This window comes from Rhodnius prolixus, unplaced genomic scaffold (assembly GCF_049639745.1).
Source record: "Rhodnius prolixus isolate KJV_2025 unplaced genomic scaffold, Rpr scaffold_3, whole genome shotgun sequence".
Classification (NCBI taxonomy): domain Eukaryota; kingdom Metazoa; phylum Arthropoda; class Insecta; order Hemiptera; family Reduviidae; genus Rhodnius; species Rhodnius prolixus.
In genome coordinates, this window is record NW_027411603.1 from 54101517 (window position 1) to 54126273 (window position 24757).

Here is a 24757-nt window from a genome sequence, read left to right on the forward strand (position 1 = left end):
CTGTATTAACCATTAAATAAAATCCAAGGCCTAAGACTGGGGGAATCGAACCTACTAAACCAACAATACACCTTAGCATTGCGGGTCTAGTCTTTTAACCGCTCGGCTACCGTGACGCCTACCACTATGAAATATTTACAAAAAATACAAACCCTGTGCTTTCTCCAAGCTTCATTTTCCACACACACGGATAATTAAAAAAACATTTTTTTTGGATTCATAACAATTTTGTAATTTTCTTTTAACATCGTATACAATTTGAGTAGAAGTCTTGGTCTGGTCGCATGAATGATTGAACAGTGCTAAAGATATGTGATTAATATTTTTTGAAAATAAAAAGCGTTTTGTTATTTCCATTGTTGAAAGCCTAATATAAACTCTAGCAACAAAAGAGGCTCGACGCCTGACAATACCTTTTATCTAGAGAGCTCCCATCTTGAAAATATCTTATATTAATCAGAACGTTATTGATGTATAGAACCAGGAGAAAAGCGAAATAGATTTTCTCTTCCAGAAGGCACGTATAGAACATAATTTGTATTGAATTTTTTAAATTAAAAATTGGTCAATTGAATAAATAATACTACTGATTAATTAGGAAACAATCAAAACCTAAGACACGTTACTGTTAAGACAATCTCATCTCGCTTTGTTGTCTTCTTTATCGGACCCTTTTGTGTCGCATGCTCGCGGCAATTCCTCCTTACCAAATCTTTATGGAACTTGAAAAGATCCAAAGCCAAAATCAAAACCTTCGTTGGGTACCTTCCCCTCTTCATAACATCCTAAACTTCCACTTAATTATTTGGAAGTTCATTCCTGCAGTATTTCCCGGCAAGGTTCTTATTTTAGGGTACCACTCCCAGAATTTTATGGTATAGCCGTCAATATTTTTTTAGGTAGCCGTATAATTTTTTCTTGATCTGATTGAGTTTCGCCTAAAATTTTTTAAAAAAGCGCAGTCTAAATTTTGATGAATTTATTGAATATTTGGATGGGAAGGATTGGCTAAGTCTGATCAAATTTTTTGCAAAGAAGCTTGCCAATATAGATTCCTCTTAATATCGGAGTTTAACTATTAATTAATTTCTGAATTTGCAATAATTATTATTATATTTAAAATATTTACTGTCGATTAACTATAAACTTCATGGTTTTACTTGTTTTTCATTAATTTACTTTATTTAGGGGTGACCTTTTATAAGTTTTTTATTTATGTTTATTTCTCATCTCTTTGTTATTATTGTTCCTTACATGCTTCATTGTAACTCTTTCATTTGTGTTTTTTCCTCCTTGGCAAGAAAGTACTATTTAATTTATTTATTTATATAAAGTGTTTTTTGAAGCCTGACTTGCTAATTATAAATTGACGATTCTTCAGACGATCTAAGGACCGTGAATATGTCTGTCTATGCTTTTGTATTTGTATTTCAAAGTTTATAATTATCTAAAACTTTTTAATAATGACTTATTATTAATTTTATCTTGATTTCTGTGAATTGTACTGTATTAGAAGAAACATACTTGTCTCTACTATATCTTGGAACACATATACGAAAGAATGCTTTAAAATTCGTTCCTAATTAACTCTAAATATTTAACTTTACACCGTCTGAGAGGAATAAAGCGGTTAAAAGCGCAACACCGCTCACCAGAAGGTGAGATATTATGTACGAATACGTTGTGAATATCGTTAAGTTAGAGATCTGGTTTTCGCAGCCCAAAATGTGACTGAAAATGTTTTTGTTTTTTTTTCTGTATAGACGGAAATGAATAAAGAATAGAAAAGTTTTGTTATAATAATATTGATGGACGGATACGATGGTTAAAAGAAGGTAAAGGAAGCGGCCGTCAAACAATAAACTAAGGTGGCTCAGTGTCGCTATCTGGTGGCAGGATTTAATACTAGAGCGGAAGACGTGCAGTAGTGCGCTACCCTCGCACCAGTGAACTGCTGCGCTGTAAACAGTGAGAGTTCTTACAGTTGATATCCAAACTTCCGATAACTTCGCTACCGAGATCCATAAATCTTGCGTATTTTTTAATTTTATCACTTGACATAATCGGTGAGTATTTTTTTTTTTTGGTACTTTTGGACATATTATTATCGGCTTGTTTTAAATGTTATTTTATTTAGTTTTTTAAATTATGGAAAATTTAAATTTTAAATTAAGAAAAATCAGAAAAATATTTTTTTAAAAAAAGTACAATAAAAGCTGTCTCTAAACCAATTGGAAAAGCTTTTCCTTTTATAGAATAAAATATTAAACAATTCACGTTTTAACTGTTTGCAATTCAATTTGGAAAATAATCCAGTTTAAAAAACGGCCTTTTTCTTAACTTCCAGAGCGCCTCCTCCAGGTGGTTAATTGTTGAGCCAAGAAATTATTGATAATTGTATTAGGATTTTTATTTATAATTTTTTAAAAATTATTGTAACTGTGGCTTACAATAAAGACGAGAATTCGTTTACCCATTTAGTTTTTGGCCCTTTTCATTTAATTATCTGTTGTGTGATCAGAGAATCGATTAAAAGAAAAAAAAATTGGAAACGATATATTTCATTTATTTGAACTTCCGATGTGTACACAAAAAATGACATTTCCTGCTAAAAAGCGCGTTTTGAGGCTCGCTAAATAATGATGCTTTTTTAAAAAAAATAAATGATGATGCAAGTTGACAATATTTCCGGGAATAAACTAGGCTACGACCAAAGATAAAAAAAACAACAAAAATCTCAAACTAGGTATTTATATCGTTTTGATGTTATTATTGCTTCTGAAATATTTACCAAATCGATCAAAACATTGTAGCGACTTCACAAAGTGGATTTTTCTTCTGTTATTTTTCTATTATTATTATTTTTTTTTTTTAAAAAAAAGGGTTTATCGATTTTTTCTCTTCAAATTTTTCTGTACTATTTTTCACTACCTCAAATGAAAATGATTTAATAGTTTCTAAATAAGAATAATTAAAAGAGAAGTAAAATATATTTGTGAGAATCTATAGTTGGTTACAAATTAAATGGGGCGTAGTGTCTGTTAGCGGCTAAAGTGTGACCATCGCATTCTGTGCTCTGGTACTTAAGCGAGAGAACCATTCTCTCTCTTTCCCTTCTCTCTCTGCCATCAGTATTTACTCGAAGTGAAATCCAACTACTGGAGACAACCCTTCAATTTCCCGATATTAATTTGAACCCAGAGGGCGAAATCTTAGCTCAAATTTCTCTATTGAATTCCTTTTTTAAATTAAGATATTATTTTTCAAAAGGTTATTTACAAGAATTACATATTTATTATGAGAAGGCACAAACTTTAATTATTATTTTTGGGTGGGGCGCCAAAATTGAGTTAAACAAATTTTTGGTCCAGGAAGATAGCGGATCTTATGGACTAGGATCATCATCTCTTCTCGCTTTTGCCGATTCTTCAAAATGAACCCAATGATTCTAATAATTTTGGCTTTTATTTCATTTTTAAAGATAGACTAGATAACACCGTGCTTCTACTTTCACTAGATAACACCGTGCTTCTACTTTCACTAGATAACACCGTGCTTCTACTTTCACTAGATAACACCGTGCTTCTACTTTCACTAGATAACACCGTGCTTCTACTTTCACTAGATAACACCGTGCTTCTACTTTCACTAGATAACACCGTGCTTCTACTTTCACTAGATAACACCGTGCTTCTACTTTCACTAGATAACACCGTGCTTCTACTTTCACTAGATAACACCGTGCTTCTACTTTCACTAGATAACACCGTGCTTCTACTTTCACTAGATAACACCGTGCTTCTACTTTCACTAGATAACACCGTGCTTCTACTTTCACTAGATAACACCGTGCTTCTACTTTCACTAGATAACACCGTGCTTCTACTTTCACTAGATTATTCAGTGCGTTTGTATTAGTAGGAATTCAGTTTTCACGGTAAAAATTCGTATACTTATTTGTTGAACTAGATTGTGAATGTGTGTGTGTGTGTGTGTACCACTTTGTTGTAAATAAACCTAAAAACTACTACTGCGGGCTTAGCCAAAAAGAAGCAACCTGCAAAATGACGACACGTGCAAATGGGAAGTTCAAAAAACTATTGTGCGACGCCGCTCGACGAAAACCAGATTCTTAGTTTTCCTGGTTGATGAGAAGTTACTTGCCCGGAAAGATTGTCTGAATAAAGAACGACTACTTATTTCTCCATTCAGCCTCCCTTATCTGTCCCTTCTTTGTGGAGCAAAATTTTAGAATTCGACGAATTATTTAGAAAAGTAATTTGGCGTATACTTGAACATGATGGTTGGTAACGATGTGATGTTAACAGCACCGATATTTCTCCAGTGGCACGCTTGGTTTTGATTAAAGTAAAGTAATCGCCCATTTTAATTCAGGCGGGGCTTAACGTCCAGCTACCAATTAGGTGTCGTGGACGGGGGGCCGAAGCTCATAACTATAAACAATTTTTTTGTAACAAATAAAAAGTAGCCATTTTTAGCCATAAAAGGGATTCAAACTAGGTATATCCCACTTACAAAACCACGCTCTTGACCACTAGACCAACAGCCGCCCCAGGTTTTGAGTATTCTCCACACTTTGCTCCGGTACAATTTTTGTAATTGAAAATTTGGAGCTGGAATCATTCATTATTACAAAACAAAATTCAAATATTTTTGATAAGTTTTCGTAATTTTTCAAGTTTTAACTTGTCGGTCGGATTTTAAATACTATCAGGATCTCATAGACAGTTAGAGGACAATAACTACTGGGCGATCTTTTCTTTGTTTCTTCAGTGTTATTGTGTTACCTTAAATTATAAAACTGATTCACTTTTGCGTAATCTCTGACTAGTTTGTTTCTTTTGATGTGTGCTCTCAAGTATCGATCCTTTGATGTCTATTAAGAGTCGAATCTGATCCTTTTTTGACGAGTTTGAAGTTGTCGCGCGTTAATTTAAAATACTAGTATTGCTACTTTTGGGTGTCTTGCAGTACTTAAGTTTGGATACTTGCTCAGGAATCGCACATCTTTGAAAATATTAAAGCTTAAGCTCATCAGTCATCAGGGAGGTATCTATCGTAATAATGTTTAATCGATAATGACCGATATAATATAGTCGGATTAACATCGATAAATATTAATTGTCTTTCTCTCTTTTTTCCCCAAGTAAAGACTGTTCTAAATGAATGGTGGCATAGGCAAATATTTTTAGTTTGAACTATATATGTATAGAGAATAATTAATTTAATTAAACTATTTAGAAGTAGTGTTGGTTCTTGATAGAGTTTTAATTCAATTATGTACTGCGGGCCGCAAGTTAAGTTACATGCGGGCTGCAGATTGCACAGATCTCCACTAGAGTGGCATATTCTCTCTAGTGCCGATGGGGAAGAGATTTGCGGTGGATATTTGTGGAACGATGGCGGATCTAGTTCTAAATTAACATTCTTATCAGGAGACTAAAACCAGTTGGTATTCTTTACGCGAAATTTGGCCGATATTTAGATAAAGAACTTTTACAAAAGGGCCCCATCATTGAAGAAGCAAATTTCCGTTTTGGACTTCTGTACCCCGTATCCGGTCCTGCAGAGAAAGTATTATGCACAGCTTACTCATTTAGAAATACTCAACCTGCAGGAGATAATTACTTTCTCAATCTTAGAACTTAGTTTTTCCCAATTTTTTCAAAAAAAAAAAGTCTCTGACTTTATTTTTCCCCTGACTTGACGTCTTCACCAATCGCATTCATGAAGATCTTCAAATTTTTATCCGAAACATTTCCAAGAAAGTTCCAGGGCTTCTTTTAGGGAAGGGGATAGTCAGGTTTTCCTCTTAAGTAGGTAAATTAAATAAGTACGAAAAGCGTAATACAAACATTTGTTGCAAGTTGGTTTACGGGAATGCCGTTTTACGAAATAGCTTATAATTTGTAAACATCCTTTAAGCAGAATTTATGCGGAGTTCAGGGAGAGGAGGAATATGTACTAAAATCCCGACTTGGAAGATCAACTGTTCACCGGAAGTGAGACTTTTCGAGTTAGCTTCGAGTCGACAAAAGGTTTTTTTTTCGAACTTGAGCAGTAAACTGATTAATTGTGATTCGGAAGCTGCGTTTCAGGAAAATGGATTTTCACAGCGGTTTTTCTAAAGAGAAAATCAACATTTTGGCTGTACATGAGTTTTTTTTTTCTTTTTGAGCCATCAAAGAAATTTAGAAATATGTATAATGCGTTTAGGGAAAATGTTTCTCTTTAAATTATTTTTGCGTTAAAAAAAATAAGTTTATGCATTTAATTTGCTGTCAAGAGTTGTTATCTTGTTACCACTTTATTTATAACCGCGGAAGCTGAGGTATGAGCAGAGATGAGGTCCTTAACGACGCTTCAGTCTTGAAAGGAGCAGCAAAGAAACACTGTTGGTTCAAGGCTAAGTAGATACTTGTGTAGACCTAGATCTGTGTGTGTTTGTGTTTGTGCGTGGAGAAATGCCTAAATCATTTGTGTGTTGAGGCAGGAGGCCTGGAGGGTGTGCTGACTGCTTTAGGTGCTGTCAGTGGGATAATACTTCCCACTGAATGACACTAACAGCGCCTTAAAGTATTCTCTATTACACAGTGTCAGTGTAGAGTATTTAGCATGTCAAAGCATGTGTGGGGATTGAGTGAGCGACTATATCTACTGCCGTCCCTACTTGCCGCCCTCAACGGGTATACTCTGCTGCCTCCTCACTCTATATGTATTAAACTGCCCCTTCCGGCTCTATGATTAGATCCTACGAGAGCTCATTTCTTTTTACTTCAACTTTCACCCTGGTATCTTCTCTAAGAGAGACTGAATTCAGTCCCAACGTTCTTTAGTTCTTCTTAATAGATAATTCTATTTTGCAACAGTCGACTGGTTTTGGCAGCGGTTCAGTTCTGTAAATTCCAAGAACAATCACTTCATTTCCAATTCCAAACATTAAGAAAAGAAAAATCAACTCCAGAGGAAAGTTTACAACAACCACCTCTTCGGAGTTCTGGACTCCTGTAACGAAAAGTATAGCGGATCTACAGATTCTCTCTATTCAGTTCTCGTCGGATACGTACATTTCAATGGTAGCTATCATCAAGATCATGTGGTTTAATTCTATTTATGTTGTAGATGAATCTGTGAGATGTCCGAGTGTTTGGACCGGATGACATTAAAACGAGAAGTCGCCGAATCACACCGTTTGTTTAGATTTTTCAGTTGGTTTTTCCCGCCTCGGAAACAGCGTGGATAATTTCCTGTCAACTTGGGCACAATTTTGTTTGACACCGCAACATCTTCCCTGGAAAGTTCTCCTCACTAGCCATTCTTTTGCAACATTCATCTAAAAACAATTTTAATTTTCGATGAAAATAAAATTCCTAAAATGCTTTGCGATCGCACTACTTCCGCTTACAAGTGATAAGAGAAAGTAAAAAGATGAAACAACTTAAATACGAGTTAATTATCCCTAATTACTATTTTGCTGATGATTTTATTCCCTTTGTTGAAGGAGTAACAGGCACGCCCACAGAATGTGGAAAATTTTCCATTTACCTGTGTCCGTATTAGTGAGCTCGCATTACACTCCATAATTAGTCCATTGAGCACGTTATTGGACTGTTGCGATCAGTACGTAGCCAATCAATATCTCTGAATTTCTTTCCCAATCATGCATTTATAAATTTACCTGCTGCTGTTAACAGGAAAGACTTGTGATCGCATCCAATCGACATTTGGTTTAATCAATGTTTCGAGATCCTTCGATCATGAAACTGATGTCAGTTAGTGTGTGTTTCATTAGAATATCTCAAACACGAGAAGTCGTAGACTATAAAAAACTTTATACTTGTTTCGAAACAAAAGTCGCTTCAGTTATTATAGTTTTGAAACCGTGGAACTTTACGAATGCAATTTTTTTTTTCTTGGTATTTTAAAGGTTTCTCAGGATACCATCCCTCTATTAGGTACATGATACAGTTTCGCCGTCTGATCATAGAAAATAGTATTAAAAGTAAAGTAAAGTAATCGTCTGTTTTTTCAGGCAGGCTTAACGTCCAGCTATCAATTAGGTGTCGTGGGCGGAGACGACTAGCAAACATACTTTACTGTAAATTTCTTTTATTAACCATTAAATAAAATCCAAGGGCTAGACTAGTACCGCAATACATCTTAGCTTTACAGGTCTCGCCTGTAACCGCTCGGATACCGTGACGCCTGAAAATAGTATTAAATTCATTTCTAGAATTTCAAATTGCAAAGAAAATGGGTAAACTGGAAGAATGAGTTTTTATTAGGTTCCGGTATAGTTGCTTCCGGATGGTCAAAAGCGCCAGAAAATGTAGAATTAATCCTCGCCGATTTGGGTGCCCGGTCATGGACAAGCTAGAAACTAGTCGTTCTCAGACGTTGTGAGTATCGTTCAAACTGTTTTCTGGGTCACCCTCCATCGCTGAAGCCTATTTGAGGTTTGACCTGGATCAGTGAGGAGTAAATTGTTCAAAAGATCCTCATCTCAAAATGGATGAACTCCCGGGGAGTGCGGGAGTCATTGATCCCAAATTGCCTCATTGTATCTGATCTAAACTAACTCGGGCAAGTCGTCGGGAGTCACTCAATACCCAGCACAGGTTTGTCTCGACGAAGCTGAATAAGCCTCTAGGGAGCGAGAAGCCCTCTTTAATCTCGTACAGGAGAAGATATCAATGGTGGATCTTCAAGGCAGACTTTCAGCCTCAATCTGAAGAAGAGGAAAACAGAAATAGAAGAGCACAAATTCACACACCTTTAAGGAGTGTCCCGATTAGCGATCAGTAACTAAGGCTACAAAGGATTTTAGGGCCAATTTGGGCGCCCTAATTAACCCTCATAATTAAAAAGAATCCAAAAATGAATCACCCTGTGCTGCCACACCTCGGGCTGATCGATAATTAATAATTACCACGCTCCATTATAAATGAATTATGGTCTAATTATAAACGACGATGGAAATTGCTCCAATAAATTTGTATTGTTCAGTTACGTTATTGTTGTGCAAAGTATGGATAAGCTCGACGATTGGCCGATTTAAATTAAAAATACACAATAGAAATTTTACAGGACTTACCCCAGCCCAAGTTCAAAATATATCTAATCCTCTAACCTAAACAATTATTGGAATCGTACATCACACTGAATTGATGCTAGCCAAATATTGCTGGAAGCTTTGATATTATTTTTCATAAGAATATCATTAAGGGACCTGTTGGTAACTTCGTGGACAAAACTCTCCAGCAGAAGTTGCACTTTTTAGATGGGATTTCCGCATTTTCCAGATTTCTCCCAACATCGCTCCCACGATTTTCTTTGGAGTCTTGGATTTTCCCATTTAACTCTTTTAAATAATATCAAGTAAACATTTCACTAAAACACGATTTGAAAATTTGCTGTAATTAAAGGAAGTTAAAGCATTCGAAGTTTAAAGTAACTGGAAATCAGTTGTAAGCTGATCGGGGAATCGTAGTAAGTGAATTTCGGATCAGTGCACATCATATTTTGGGTTCCATGACTTGGGCGAGATTTCCATTTAAATCGGGAATGAAGATAGCAGTCAATATGGGGATATCACAGTCCCTCACTTATTCAACATCTCCTCTTTGTTCCTCCATAAATTGTGTTCCTTTCCCCCAAACATGGAATACTAATCCCCTATTCTCTCTCCATCCCCTCCCTTAAAAATAACCTTCTAATTTTTTCCTCCAAGGAATTTCGGAAATTTTCAAATATTGCCACCAGGATTCAGTTTTAAACGAGACTGTAGTGTCGTTTCTCGTCTATTCTGTCTATTCTTCCGCTTGGCCACGCTGGCTCCTCTTTACCGGATTCAGATTTTTTTTTAAAAAAAATCACTTTGTTTAGAATGGTTGCTAAGAGACTTTATATTTTATTGATGCTTCAGTATGGACCACAATTTCTTGACGAAATATTTGTTTGTTATTGGTTGGTTAATCATCAACAAATATTTAATCGAAGTCATTATTACTGTTAATAGAACGTGGGACAGATGTTACATCGTAACGCATTCTACAGCCGGCTTTTCATACCAACCCCTCGAAAAATCAAGCAGGTATAGCTTAATCTACTTTTTAGCCTAACGTATTTTGAGACAAGATCATCTCTGGTCTGACCATGCTAGAGAGCTCATGCTTCGCAGGTAAGACAAGATGTCCCTCATTCGCTTCTCTTTTGAACACAGTCTGCCGTGGTGCTCCTCTAAAGAACAGAGAACTGTGGCGAGTTCTTACAGTTCTAGCAGAAAATAGCTTATTTAGTGAATTCTAACCACCAGAGGTCCTTCTTGGGTATCATCATCTTCTTCTGCGGTCTCAAAGTGACTCATCGAATGAATGAAGCTGCTAAATATCGTTTCTTTAATGTCAGTAGGGCATTTTGATTCTAGTACTTTAGTGCATTTTTTGAGGGGAAGGAATACAACGCAATAGCTGGCAAATGATGGTAATTCAGAACTGAAATTCTAACATTCTGGTGAGAGTGCAAGAGGGGTCAGGGCATGAAATTGATTTTATAGAGAATAAATTATGCCTACCAACCGGCTAAACAACATCATTGAGCATAATTACCACGTTAACAGCGATAAGCAATCGGAGCGATTCCAAATGATTGGAATTTTATCAAGTGGCTTGTAAAATAATTGATTCCGGTTTTCTATCAGGATCATTGCAGGAAATATTCAGCACTGCTATGGGCTCACTGTCTGTCCGCTTAATTACTTCCGCCCTCTGCATTAGGTGAGAAGGAAGTCTTGTGGTCGTGCCGTAATCGCTATTTCCACTTTTACCAGAATTATCCCATTTTGAGGTCCCCTAAGTGAAGGAAAGAAACAGAATTTTTGTTTACCTATTGTTCTGTATGTCTGTCTGTGGTGCTCAACGCGGTGCTGAGGTACGCCCACTAATACTCAGGAACAAAAAATTTCACAGGAAGTCCAAATTTGATCCGTGGTTCTGTGACTATATTATAAGCTTTTGGACCAAACTAGCCAACCTCAATGACTCCAACGATTTCCTTTTAAACTTAGTTCGTTCATTGCTCACTTAATTCTAATAAACGTTTATTTCAAACATTTTCCCGGAGAAATCGATTGATGGTGATGGTGAGAGGTGGGGGTAATGATTTTCTAAAGTACCATTTTACTAATCCCTGTTAAATTTAAATTTGGAATTAAATATGTAATCGAAAATTCCAAATGGGAAGTAAATTAGCGGACAGGAAGTGCCCTTTCATTGGTCAGACGGATGCAGCTGTTAGCGGTACGTGAATTAATTAACGTGATATTCAAGTGATCTTCTTTTTAGTACAAACTCTTGAGTTAAGTGAAAATTTCAAGTGAACTGGGATTAAGAGAGAACTTTTTGACGTTGAGTTAGGAAATATGTACAAAGTTGGAGTTTCCCTCAGTTACTAGGAAGTGGCCTGTGATGACTTCCGTCGGTCCTTCAGTCTGTATAACTGAATAAAAGAAACTTCAAATTTGCGTTTCCTTTAGAATCTAAAAATATAAAAAGCGGAAGTGCTGCTCTATTAAATCGTTTATTAATTTTTGTTTTTTATTTTCTCAGAAAATTAGTCGAAATATTTTCTATAACATTTCGTCGAAACAATTGCCGGAAAAGAAAACAACGTAGTAACAATACCTGGAGAACTAGGTGCCATTTTTAATGGACAATATTACATTAACACAATATTTTACTTGCAAAGTAATATCCAGGATTAAAAGAATTGAAAGGAACAAATTAAAAGCTCCCGTAATTCCAGGGATGCTTCAATTTTCTCCCCCCCGCTTCTTCCCTTTTTAATCTTTTTTTTATCTCCCTGTGACTGGCCGGGCCAGATTTTTGCATAAAGTTGAGAGGGAATCCTTCCAGCAGCAAACCTTATCTCTGCTTCATCCATTAAGTCCCAGTAGCTAATGTGGAAATTATTTAGCGTCGCATGGAATGTTACTTACTGGCGGCCAGTTCTACAGTATATGAATAATGAAGAGATGTATACAAAATAGGGTCCCTACGACCTTTATAATATTAATAAACTCATATTTTGTTCTTTCTAACGCTTCCTCTCACTCTCTCTCTCTCTCTCTCTCTCCTTGTCACTTTCTCTCTCTTCAATCCAGTTTTATTCTCGTCCATTGTGTCGAATTTTCGTTCGAGATAACAAATTATTCATTATTTTGAAACGGCTTTCAATAATTTATGAAACAGAGGTTCTCGTTTTATTCCCCTCTCAAACGATATCGCTTATCGCCAGTATTTATTATCATAATTTATTTTTTACAACACATTAAATTCATTACAAGTTGCGCTAGTAAGTGGACGTTTTGCGATGTAGTTTTCTGCATAAATGGGTGTGATTGGGTGTGTGAGTGAGATAGAGATAGAATGGGAATTTCATACTGCCATGGCCAAAAACTGCCGACCGGTATATCCGGTTTTCACAGGATATATCCCTTTTAACGTCGCCTGAAACTGGAAAAAAGGTTTTCATCAAAAGAAAAACACGTGACGTCTTAAAAAGGAAAATCGCAGGGTACGAGGTCTGTAAATTAAATAATGAGACTGATTTTTTTAAATTTTTTTATTCAAAAAGAATTACAATTCTATATTGTCACCTTAAAAATAACTTCCTTCTGAAGCCACACACAGCGCTGGAGACGTTTCTTCTACTCCTCATAGCAGTGCTCGAACTCCGATACTGGAATAGCCTTCAGCTGGTCGGTTACAGCCGTTTGAATGTTTTCGACTGCCCCAAAATGAGTTCCCTTAAGGTGATTTTTTTCAACTTCGGGAAGAGAAAAAAAGTCACAAGGACTCAAGTCTGGCGAATAAGGAGGCTGAGGAGCTACAGGAATGTTTTTACTGGCCAAAAACTCTGGTTTATTGAAACATCAAGAACAAGTGGGCGTTACATCACGATAATGCTCCTTGTCACACAGCAATTAAAATAAAGGAGTTTTTGGCCCCAGTAAAAACATTCCTGTAGCTCCTCAGCCTCCTTATTCGCCAGACTTGAGTCCTTGTGACTTTTTTTCTCTTCCCGAAGTTGAAAAAAATCACCTTAAGGGAACTCATTTTGGGGCAGTCGAAAACATTCAAACGGCTGTAACCGACCAGCTGAAGGCTATTCCAGTATCGGAGTTCGAGCACTGCTATGAGGAGTAGAAGAAACGTCTCCAGCGCTGTGTGTGGCTTCAGAAGGAAGTTATTTTGAAGGTGATAATATAGAATTGTAATTCTTTTTGAATAAAAAAATCAGACTCATTACTTAATTTACAGACCTCGTATAAATTTGACTCTTATTCCCTTTGAAATTAGTGCAACAAAATCCCTTTTAAACGGATGTATCATTTTTATTAAAATTTAAACTTTGTTATGTCTTCCTCAACGGAAGATTCCGGGATCCATTATAAACTCACCCTTATTCTGCTACCCTTAGATATATGATTTTTTTTTTGTGTGGATAAATTCGTTCAAGGGCTCCTCAGGGCTGGTAGATGTGTATGCCTTCCACCATTTCAGGGAATTCAGTATGACGATCATCTCTCTGAGTGGCAGAGTCCAATTTCTCTGCAAAGATTGGTCACCTTTTCTGAGATCTTCTCGAACGCAGAGATGGACAACAGTGAGAGTTTGTTCCAGATTTATTTTATTTCTTTCTTAAAGAATTTCCAAGCATCATCAGTATAATTTTCCGCTCCCCACCACCACGAAACAAAAGAGAAATAAAATTGATTCAAAATGTATTTGTAATTTGATTTTCTTCATTCAGATTCTATATTTAATGGAAGCAGTATCTTCTACACAAAATGTATCCTCTTACAGTATTAAAAGTCCTTTTTGAAAAGGGTATTAAAGGAGGGGGCTGAGTAAGTTAGTGAGGGAGAGAATTGCAGGGGGGCGGGTGGAGGAAATCAATCAGAGAGTAGTTAGTAATGAAGGCGCGGAAGGCTGGCACAGGAGATCAACAAAGGCAAGAGCTTGGGTTGTGATAAAGGGCCCCAACCTGTTGAAACGGAATGATAAATGTCCTGCCAGAGTAGATTATAATTATTGAATGCTTGGCGCTCAGGATTAAGGAGAGCTTTCCCGGCCGGTGTTGGACCGGCTTGCAGCCAGAATTATCAGGAGAGAGGGGGAAGTTCCCGTGCTACAAGTTCGATTTGATTAATGAAAATGTTCTATGTAACGAATTGATCAATATTAACTTTATTATTAAACGTTCGTCTTTCTCACTCTCGCTTACTGTGCATTTCAGTGAGAATAAGAAGTTCTGGCGAATAATGCCCGCGTGGATATAAACAGAATAAACCATCATTCACCATGACAAGCTCCTAGAGTAGCTACACTCACTCACCTCCTGTGAATAATGACGGCCTCCAGAAATAATAAATAATGAACACCTCTCTAGGAAAGTAAAAGTGAACACCAAAGTAAATTGCAGATGCTGAGGATTGAATCTACAAGTTACTGGCTGAGATTTATGGCTTCAGCTGTGTTATTGTGCCGCAACCAGGTGTCGCCCGCATGACTTTTTCTGCCAGCAGCCGAATTGGTGACTTTATTCCCCCGTTTCCCGATTGAGTTCCCATTGGAACAGCAGTTTAACATTGTGATTAATAATCTTATTCATTTCAAGAGTCAAATAATAGTTAATTTCCAGTCCAGCGTGAGGAAATAGATATAGACAGCACTGTTTGAATGGTTCCGAACTGTCTACTGATGGCCAGTATGTGTCCACATCCTGTACTGCAGAGACCATCAATCTGGTATTGTTGTTTAATGTTTGAATTACTACAGTTGCAATAACAACAGCGATGCTGTAGCTCTGCATACTGCTTGGCTCCGTTTACAATATGAGATACATTTGTTTGTATTAAATTAGATGCATGACCTCACAGGTTAGCCAACATTTCCTTTATGGACTATCTCTAGTCATCCTCTCTAATGCAAAATAACAAATATTTCCGGTGATTTTCATATTGTCCAGAAATTTTCATGTATTTCTCGGCTTAATTAGAAAAATCAGATTACTAGTTCCAGCAAAGAAACTCTAAATTCAACAACCTCAAAGAAGGGAAGGGATTATACGGTTAGCGTATTGGATTCCCACGCGAATCTGTCAGCTGCTGGCCCTTAGGCCCTTTTCTATTACTAGGAGCTTCTTACAACTCACTGTCCGGTGATGGTAACGAGAGAACACTGTCCGGAGGCTGACAGTACCCTGAAAAAAAAGCTCCGGGCGCCCAATAACCATTCAGATGTTATTAAAAATCCTCAGAATTTCACCCATTTTACGCTCATCACCCATTTCACTGAAATTACGCACATCTTGAAACACAAAAGAGAAATGTCCTCTAGGGCAAAGTCCACCTTAACTTTATGACTACGTCAGGGGGATCTCATAGAAAGAACAATTTTTATATAAAAGAATTTAGAAATAAAGTTGAAACTTTCTGTTTTGTCGGGTTGTAGACCATCCTATTTATTGCTAATCAGTCTAAGTCAGGGGTCGGCGACCCGCGGCTCGCGAGCCGCATGCGGCTCTTTTATCCAAATTTTGTGGCTCTTCAGACTGTCCAAAATAAATTGTATATTTCAATTTTGTTGAAGCAAATGAAAATTTCATTTATTAAAGTAAAGATATTTTTTCAAAAAGAATTTTAAATTGAGATTTGGTTTGAAATTGAATAGAATTATATTAAAATACAGTACGTAATATATAGGGTTGCCGCCATTTTCATTCAAACACAGGTTTAGTTATTATTTATTTGTTTATTTACTTTGCAATATGTGAAAATAAATATATAAAACATTTATATGTTATTGAATATCATAAAATAATAATTTGTGAATACAAATGATCTACAGAGTTTGTTTACACTATCATCCTTGCGGCTCTTGGTAAGATTTATTAAAATTATTTAAGGATAAATGGCTCTCTACTTAAAATAGGTTGCCGACCCCTGCTCTAAGTTGTCTCAGTTAGGAGGCAATGGATGTTCAAATATGAGATCTATCAACAAGGCTCGAATCATCTTGATTGGAAATGACTAGTTTGGTAATACGTTTTTCTCTTTTTTATCTATCTCAGAATCCCAGTATCTGTAGATGAGAGAAACATTAGAGGGGACAAAGTATTGACTCTTTGAGAATTCGGAACTCGCTTTTTACGAGAAATATCTCGCATCCGACAACAAGACAACCAGACTGTGACGTAATGAAGTCGAAATCTCTGCTGAACAAACTGATTAAACTACCTCTGGTGATGGATGAAGGTCAGCACTGCCAACCTAACCTTGTGAACAAATTTTAATTGATTGGAAATTGCTTAGCAATCTCCTCGTTGTGCCTAACGATATCATAGAAATGGTGGCCAGACTGACCCATCCAAGCATTTATGTAAAATGTATTAAAATGTTCTGTCGATTTAAAGAAACGATGTGATACAAAAAAAAATAGTTTTCTTCTAACCGTTAGTCCGTTAGGTCGCCAGGCCCTGAGTTTGCAAAAGCTTGCAATAAAAAAAGGTTCTAAGAACAACTAAATGAATACCGAGCACACAAAACGAACACGAAATATAGGATCTTGCACTTGTTCTAGTTCGTTAGACTTTAAAACTAGTTTTACGCTGAACAATCCTAGTGATTTAATGGAGGTTGATTGCGTCCATTCAGAATTCAATCTTCGGCCCCCCCCCCAAACACGCAAACTAAGTCACAAACCCTCTCACTACTTTGTTCCAGTAGAACTGTTTGGCTTCGGATACTGAGGTATTATTTACTCAGCTCGTAGCAGTTTGTTGTGCTGGCTACGGCTGAACAAACGCTCAGCCTCCAATAAAAGTGATTCCAGTTTCTGCTTGGAACGGAACAAACAAAAAATAACTCACCTCTGAATGGATTTGCGCTAGTATTAATTTAAACTTTTTTTTTTTAAGGCTTTAACTGCAGCACTGTTGTGTTTTGTTTAACTTTGGACCTCAAACAGTCTCTCGTAGGTTCGCCGCCACTTTGTTTGAGTTAAATATTTTTTTATTGAATTCTTTTTCAAAAATCAAATAGGAAAACAGCTGGTCACCCCCACTCCGCTCTCTCTTTTTTCGGTTTTATTTCAATTATAAATGGAATTGAAACGGAATTCAATAAAAAGTTACAACAACAAATTACAATTACCTCCCCAATTATACGAGTAAATACGAGAAAAATTGTGGCTAAATTATTTCGCGATTCCCAAAAACGTTAGTGATCAATAATCAGGTTTACTTTCTCTTTGATTGTGACAAGTTTTCGCTGGATATCCGCTATTAAGGTCTCCTGTGTCCGGAAAAGTGGTTTTAAGAAAATGATCTTGCACTGTAAGTGCGTTGGCGGAGTGGGGCTGCAAGTTTGAACTAAAGCTCTCTCGAACAAAAAATCACGCAAGATTGGACCCTTCCAGCGACCTGACTACAATCTATCGATTAGTATCACCCAATCAGGAATGTCAATTTATTAATCGGATTATTCCCACTTTTTTATTTCTAAAAAGGTTTCTTCAAAAAATGTCTCCCACTATTTTCTCTGGAATTTCGTCAATTGAAGTAAGAAAAAGTCGAATGCCAAATACCAAGATAAAGGTTAGTCAGTTATTTTCGACTTAAGGATGAAAGAAGTTTGGTAACGGTGTTAAGCTAGTACCTTACAAAGGGTACTCAGAGTTTTGATGTTAACAAAGTACCTCCAATAGATCTAGACCGGCTTGAGTAGAATACTTAGTATCAAGTAGAAATCTCAGTAATCAACTTTGTATTTTCATTCCTGAATACTTAGTACACAAGCTCCAATACTTAAAACATTTGAATTAAGAACGATATCAGTATTTCAGATTGAAATGTGCCAACTCTGAAAAGTGGTACTTTGTGCAGAGCAATTTCATTTTTTACTTGGAATTTCTGTATTCTTTGATCAATCTTCTTAACAAATAGCCGACAGGACCTGAATCGCTGTTCCAGAATCGTCCTTTAAAGGGAAGTCTACCAGTTCCACTTATAGAAATGTCCTGAATTGATTTTCTTAAAATTTTTCCAATAAAAGTAAATAACTTTAAGTATTTATAGTTTGAAGGAAATCCTTGAAGTGGAATTTGAAAATATCTCAAAAAAATCGATCAACTTCCGGTCGAGAATCTACACCGTTAAGTTAATGTATAAAATCTTTAGCTACTGCGACTTCTTGTATTCGTAGTGAGTAGTGGGATTTCACCTCCATAAGACCATTAACTTCCTTTTTTTGGTAGATGAAATCAATAAGGAAGGAAGGTATAAAATAGAATTATTGTGAAAACAGATAGTTAAAGTTAGTGGTATGCTAGTTATTAAAGTGTTTGCAATAAATTGTCATATTTGTAGATAAATGGCGCGATACTAGTAATAGAGTTAAAAGAGGCAACAGTTTGCAAGAAGTTGTGGGAAAGTGGACCGAGTAATTGAGCGCGCCAAGTTGCGTGTGGCGGGACGATTAGCACACGACACCACGCCCCCCTCAGTTACACATCTCCTGTAACTAGAGCGCCACGGCCAATGGTATTGGTGGGGTGGGGGTGGGGTTATAGTAGTACTTCCCCAACCTAGTGTTAGTAGAATGAAAGTGGCGGTTCTGGCTCACCCGCTGATGAATAAAGATGACCCGACTCACATGTTGTTATGGTGATTGTAAAGTTGAACGGATATGTGCTGGAGTTGAGAGCACTGGATGGACCCTGGCAGCTCTCGTGATATATGAACACGAGGGGAGGGGGGTGGCTTCCCCTCGATTCTCACTTTCTCTCGGCTGCATTTCCCCCACCACCGACCATTTCACTTGTCACTCGACGAATAATTAAACTTGTGGGTTTATAAAGGACAGAAGTGGACTTGGAAAAAAAAGAGTAGAATAAAAGACTTGCTTTCACCCGCACCCACTAATGGCTGGCTAGACCCACACCTTTTTAAACTCACAACACGAATTCCCCATCTGCTTACAGAATAAAACATTCCTAGCCCCAGCTTTCCCAGGACCAGTTGGCCATCCCCTTTACAATAGGATAACTGGTCATATCATGATGACTTACCTGATAAATTAATTTCAAGTTGGGAAAACCAACACAATTTTTCAATTTCATAACAATGAAAAGATAGAAAAAGCCTCCGGCTGCGATAAACAAAGAAAACAATTTCCTAGTAACAATGGTTCTTTAAAATATTTGCTCGGCAGGTGAGCAAATTGCTCGCCACTATCTCTGCTTTATCAGACAGAGGCATCTTTCAATCTACGTTCAGATATGCCCGCAATAAATACAGATAAAAAGTAAAATATCCGCGTTTTTTTTTTACGTCTCTCTACCGCTTTAAGTGTCGTCTAACAATCATACTTCAAAAATTTCTATTACACAGCACAGAAAATCATCACACTTTCGATTTCCCGAACACAAATCAGAAACCAACACACAAAAAAGGAAAGTGCTAGAAATGATATATATATCTAAGACAGAAAACAGTTTAAATTTCAAAACTGACACGAACAATTTAAACAACATATACGACCAACTTACTACAAAAATATTTGACAATTGGCAACACTGACTTCCACACAACCTAACACATATTTCACATATAGACCGATCACACTCAGTCCATGAACAGACAAGACAGAAGACACACCAAACCCTGTAATGTAAAAATATTGCTTTGTAAACTAGGTAAATAATTTTGTTGTAAATTTCGTTATATTATACATATTCATTTTAATAGAATCATTGTTAACTATCTGTAAACATGTTCCACAGCCCTGAAGATGGACCTAGTCCCTAGGTCGAAAGCTCGGCAGAATAAATGTATCACGACTGAATTATTTTTTCATCCCATTGAAACTATGATTCAGTCACCAAAAAGAATGAACAACCATTATTCTTCAACTTTCTTCTGGTGTTAGTCGAACGAAATAACAAGTTACAGCTGAATGCGATCTAATTTTTGAGATATTTTATTGTACATACAAACAAATCTCTTTTCAGGTGAATACGTCTTTAAATTTGAATCATATGGTGGCAATCTAAAAAATCTAATGATAACAAAATCGGGGGGATACAGTTTGGCATTATAGTTTCGAATCTATCGTCCACATCCAAAATTAAATTAGACCACTAGATAGCTAAAGGATCAAAGAATTCATTACGATAAGCGAGGACTGTGACGCATTGCGCGCGGTGGAGGGGAAAGCGCCGCCATTTTGAGATCATTTTGCTGCGTATCGAGATTTGCAATTAGTATAACTTTTGACTCGGAAAAGCTACGATGTTCGTTTAAGTTTTAATCGCCAGCTGTTGTCACAATCTATCGATTGTATATAAAACATTGGTGTAAAATAGTGATAGTGAATATAATAATGGTGTTAGAATAAAAAAAATATTATCAAAAATATATAATGTCGGCCTATACGCGTCGAAAAGCCAAAACCAAATACAGAGATCGTATACGGTTGGAAAGGGCTTCTCAAGAACAATCGAATGGTAATACTAAAACACCATATGACCGAGTCAAGCTGTGCCGAGAACTTAAAAGAATGAATGCGGCCGAGCGGATCAACGACGGTGTCAGTACATCTGCAGCTGGGGCCGGTTGAAATTATGCAAGTGGATGATGAAATCGCTTCTACATCGACAACGGATTATGAAGACACATTGGGCAGCAGCTAGTGCACGTTTCACTACGACGTTTGTCAACAATCCATTCAGACATAAATTTATTTTATATAAAAATTATAACCTGTTCCTTAAACGTATTCACGTACAACACACGGCCGTGTCCTTGACACAGTCACAGTTTTTTGAATACTTACTTATTTCTTACTCGGAACAAATTTGAAACATTCTATAACCTCAAATGGAAATCTCATCTTAGCGATGAACACATCCTGAGGTAGCGTCGAGAGTTTACAACCTGTATTGACTTCCACCCTGCTTGAGGTCGTGTTTATGAGGAAGTGTCTCCTGTGTTTGACTTAATTATCAGTGGTCGGTGTAGATAATAAAGCTATTTGTAATAAAGTTGAGATGATAATTAAGCGATGTAAAGGGGGCGGGGCTAGTAATATTAACGTCAACTTTTAGTGGTCAATAAAATTTTCATTAAGGAAACAGTAAAATGTATTCTTTTCCCTGGTTTGTGTGTGTAATTATGTATTCTCCCGTAGTAATAATTCTGTAATACTAGATCCTCGGCTATTGGCTGGCTGGTTATTTATTCCACTTCCATCGATTACTCATCTGTAAACATGCAGACCAAGTTTATTATCGATCATTTATGCTCTCTGAAATTGTTCGTTGCAATAAAGTATCTGCGGCGAATGAACAAACGATTGTCATCAAATGTATTTAAATAAAAAAAAAATCCGATCTCTTTGAAATATTTGAGAAAATGTTAGGAAATATTTTAAACAAGTGCTATTTTTATAAACAAAAATTCAAATGTACTTACTGCAAATTACAATTTCACACACAACTACCTGTTGGGAAAGAAAAGAATGTGAATAAACCTTAACCTTTTTTTTTTTAAGTGCTATTTGTGACCTTTGACTTTCTTATTTTAAGACAATTTACTTTAAAAATTGACTACTGGTCCATCTAAAAGAGTTTTCAATGAATTAAACAACTTGAAAAACTAACACTGTTGAGTGCTCGTGAAAACACGTTTTCTTGCAAAACAAACGTAATTTCTCATACGAAGATGAAAGGAATCCTGGAAAATGATATACCGTTTGAAAGCCCATCAAACAAGGAAACTTTTATAAAAAGTGCCAGCACCTAGGTCTGATAATAATCACATAAGGGCCTAATGAGTTTTCTTAAAAATTTAAGAAAATTGAGGCTGTTTGGAGAATAACTTATGCTTCAAAATGGTGTCAATTTTTAGAAAATTTATCTGTCTTTCAGAACCGTGTCATCAGAATCGAATTCGGACTAAAACTTTCTGAGTAATAACATTTTTATTGGAAAAAAGTAATGATTTTAGAAAAAAAAATTAAAGTGACGTCACTCAAGAACAGTGGAAAATATGAAGTTGGCCAATACGTCATTGAACTCTACTTTAGATCTACTACCCACGGTAGGCTATGGACAATACTTACTGGTTCACCCTGAATAGATAGATAATACTCCTTTCGAGATAGCCAGAAAACCTGCGATACAGAGAGTCTATGGTAGCTCTGAATTTGTGTCACCACCGTGAGCGACATAGGTAAGCTAAAAAAAAAGTGGAAAATCTTCTTCGTGATGCATAACTGCCGATGCGGAGATGGTCCCCAAGGAAAGAACGGCAGAAGAAGCTCGCCTTCTACTCTATCCCAAAACTATGTGGCCAATCTCAAGACCAAACTTCGGTTATTATTAATTCAGCTCTATTATGCTCGAATAAGTAATTATTCTTGCCACACTTGCTCAAGACTTTATACAACTTGAGTAATTACGTCATATTAATATTATAAATGGGATTAGGTATTTTTATCCAGAAGTATTTGTTTTAGTTCAGTTCTGGGAAGAAAGGTTGTATTAGTATGGCTAAAGGGCATGATCTCTAAAGGGCAGTCCGATGTTACTCATGTTATATTACTGAGAACTAAGTTTGCTAGGGAAATTCTAAGATGAAAGTTCATTGGCTTGAAGCTGTCGGTAATCTTCAGCTCTGATCGAGAGACATCGTTTCCTTTTGGAATTCTTGGAGGAAAATGGATTCTGAAGGCTTCATGAGTTATTGATTCTGGGAGATTATACTGTCTTCAATAGATCATTAATGTGTAGAAAGCTAAACGGAAGTGAACTAATCGTAGTGAAAATTCTTATTTTCCAGAAAAACAAAGAAGATTTGTTTGTTGCAAAAGGAACGTGTTCACACAAATTTTGCGACGTTTAGGCTCTGGGAGAGGCAGAGTTCCAAACTAGCAGGATCTCAAGCATATATATATTTACGGTTGGAAATTCAATTAAATCCAACAAGAAGGCTATACCCCCCCTCCGCTGCTAAGCGGAAGTAATAATACACGCCGCTACAGCTTACTGGTTAGAGTTGTGGTCTTCCAACATGCTTCCATTAAAGTGTACACACTTGGGATCTACAGTAAGCATATATTTTCCCCTTTTATGGTGGCTTACATTAGCATACGAGTCCTAAGTAACTTGCTACCATTTTCTCCAAATCTCTGTTAAGACCCCGGTCCAACGCGTAAAGTCCACTTGAATCTTCCTCCTCTATCTATTGCCTTACGGCTTGAGAGGTTTTCCGGCTGCAAGAATGACGTCATTAATTACTGCCTCTTACTTCCTGTCAAGGGCGATCGTATTGAATTTTTTTGATTAGAAATTTCTAGCGGAAATTCACGTTTTAAGGTTCCTTGAATAAGGAAAATGAATGTTTTTGGAAAGTTGTAACTCCAGCTGATAAACAGGAAGTTGTAACTTCATGCAGCTCCACGGTACTCACAAGAGTTCCGGATACAAACGCTCAATCGGGACTCAAATAAAGGTTCCTTCACTGATTCTAATTTATAAATTTTCTTCTAAACTCAATTTCACGAACATTTATTTTCTCTTCGCACCAATATTCCACAGTTTGAGAACCCAAATTTGGAAACGACACTCTAAAGCAGGGGTAGGCAATCTTTTTCTGTACAGGGCCACATAAGGGTATTGGTTTATTACCGTGGGCCACATAAGGGTTTTGTTTTACTACTGAGGGCCGCAGTATAACATTTACTCGTACATTACATATTTTTATTTTTATATTTATTTCGGGTTCTTATTTATTAATTGTTTTTATCTATTTATAATACAGATAATTTATTAACAAATCAACAAAGAAACGGCATTAGTTACTTCTATGAAATTGCTTCATATCTTCCTTCATCATTTTTTCTACTAAAAGCCAGACGAAATAAAAATAATGCGATTGCATTCACATTTATATATCCCCATAAAACAAATAACTAGAGAAGAAGCGAAAATCCGCAGCTTCGACGGCGACAACACGCTTTGTGTCGGTGTAAAAATGGCGTTCTAAAAGTCGAGTGATCATACAAAGAAAGAGCGCGGATTACTAAATATAAGATTTGTACTAGCAAAAATTACCAAACTTTATTAACATAAAATTTGAAATATTTTATGATTTACATTTTTATTATTTGCCGTTTTGTGCCGCGGGCCGCAGGAAAATGTTAAAAGGGCCGCAAGCTGCCCGCGGGCCGCACGTTGCCCACCCCTTCTCTAAAGGGAAAAGCCTGTCCTTACCCAATGATTATTCACCTAAAACTTTGTTTAAATTAATAAAAGTTATGTTTCTATGATATACGTATGCTATGGGTTCACAGGAAACTATGGGCAATTTTCAAGGAAGACTGTACAAAGTAAATGAAACCTTGAGGGATTTTGAGCGGGAATTTCTGCCGCGTGGAAGGGATGAACCCAAACTAAATATTGAGTACTTTCTGCAATTTTTTGTATTATTAAGAAGACCACTTTTTCGAGCTCAGAGTACCAAAATGGTGAGAACTGAATGCAGAAAATTTAATAAGATTGTAATATTTCCTGGAAATGGGAAAATGGTGTTCTATAATTTTCTGTATTATCAGTAATAGTAAACTTTACGTCATCGATTGCTGCCTACTGATTAGCAAATACTATAAACTACA

At 36.5% G+C, this 24757-nt stretch overlaps 1 protein-coding gene across 1 annotated transcript in view; it reads left to right on the plus strand.

Annotated features, from left to right (window-relative positions):
- Positions 1–1907: 1907 nt before the first annotated feature.
- The window catches only part of LOC141453638 (uncharacterized), a 430113-nt gene continuing 407263 nt past the window's right edge, over positions 1908–24757 (plus strand). Inside the window, exon 1 of the mRNA XM_074127093.1 lies at positions 1908–2066. The gene's annotated coding sequence lies outside the window, so the exon portion shown is untranslated. The remainder of the gene's footprint in view (positions 2067–24757) is intronic.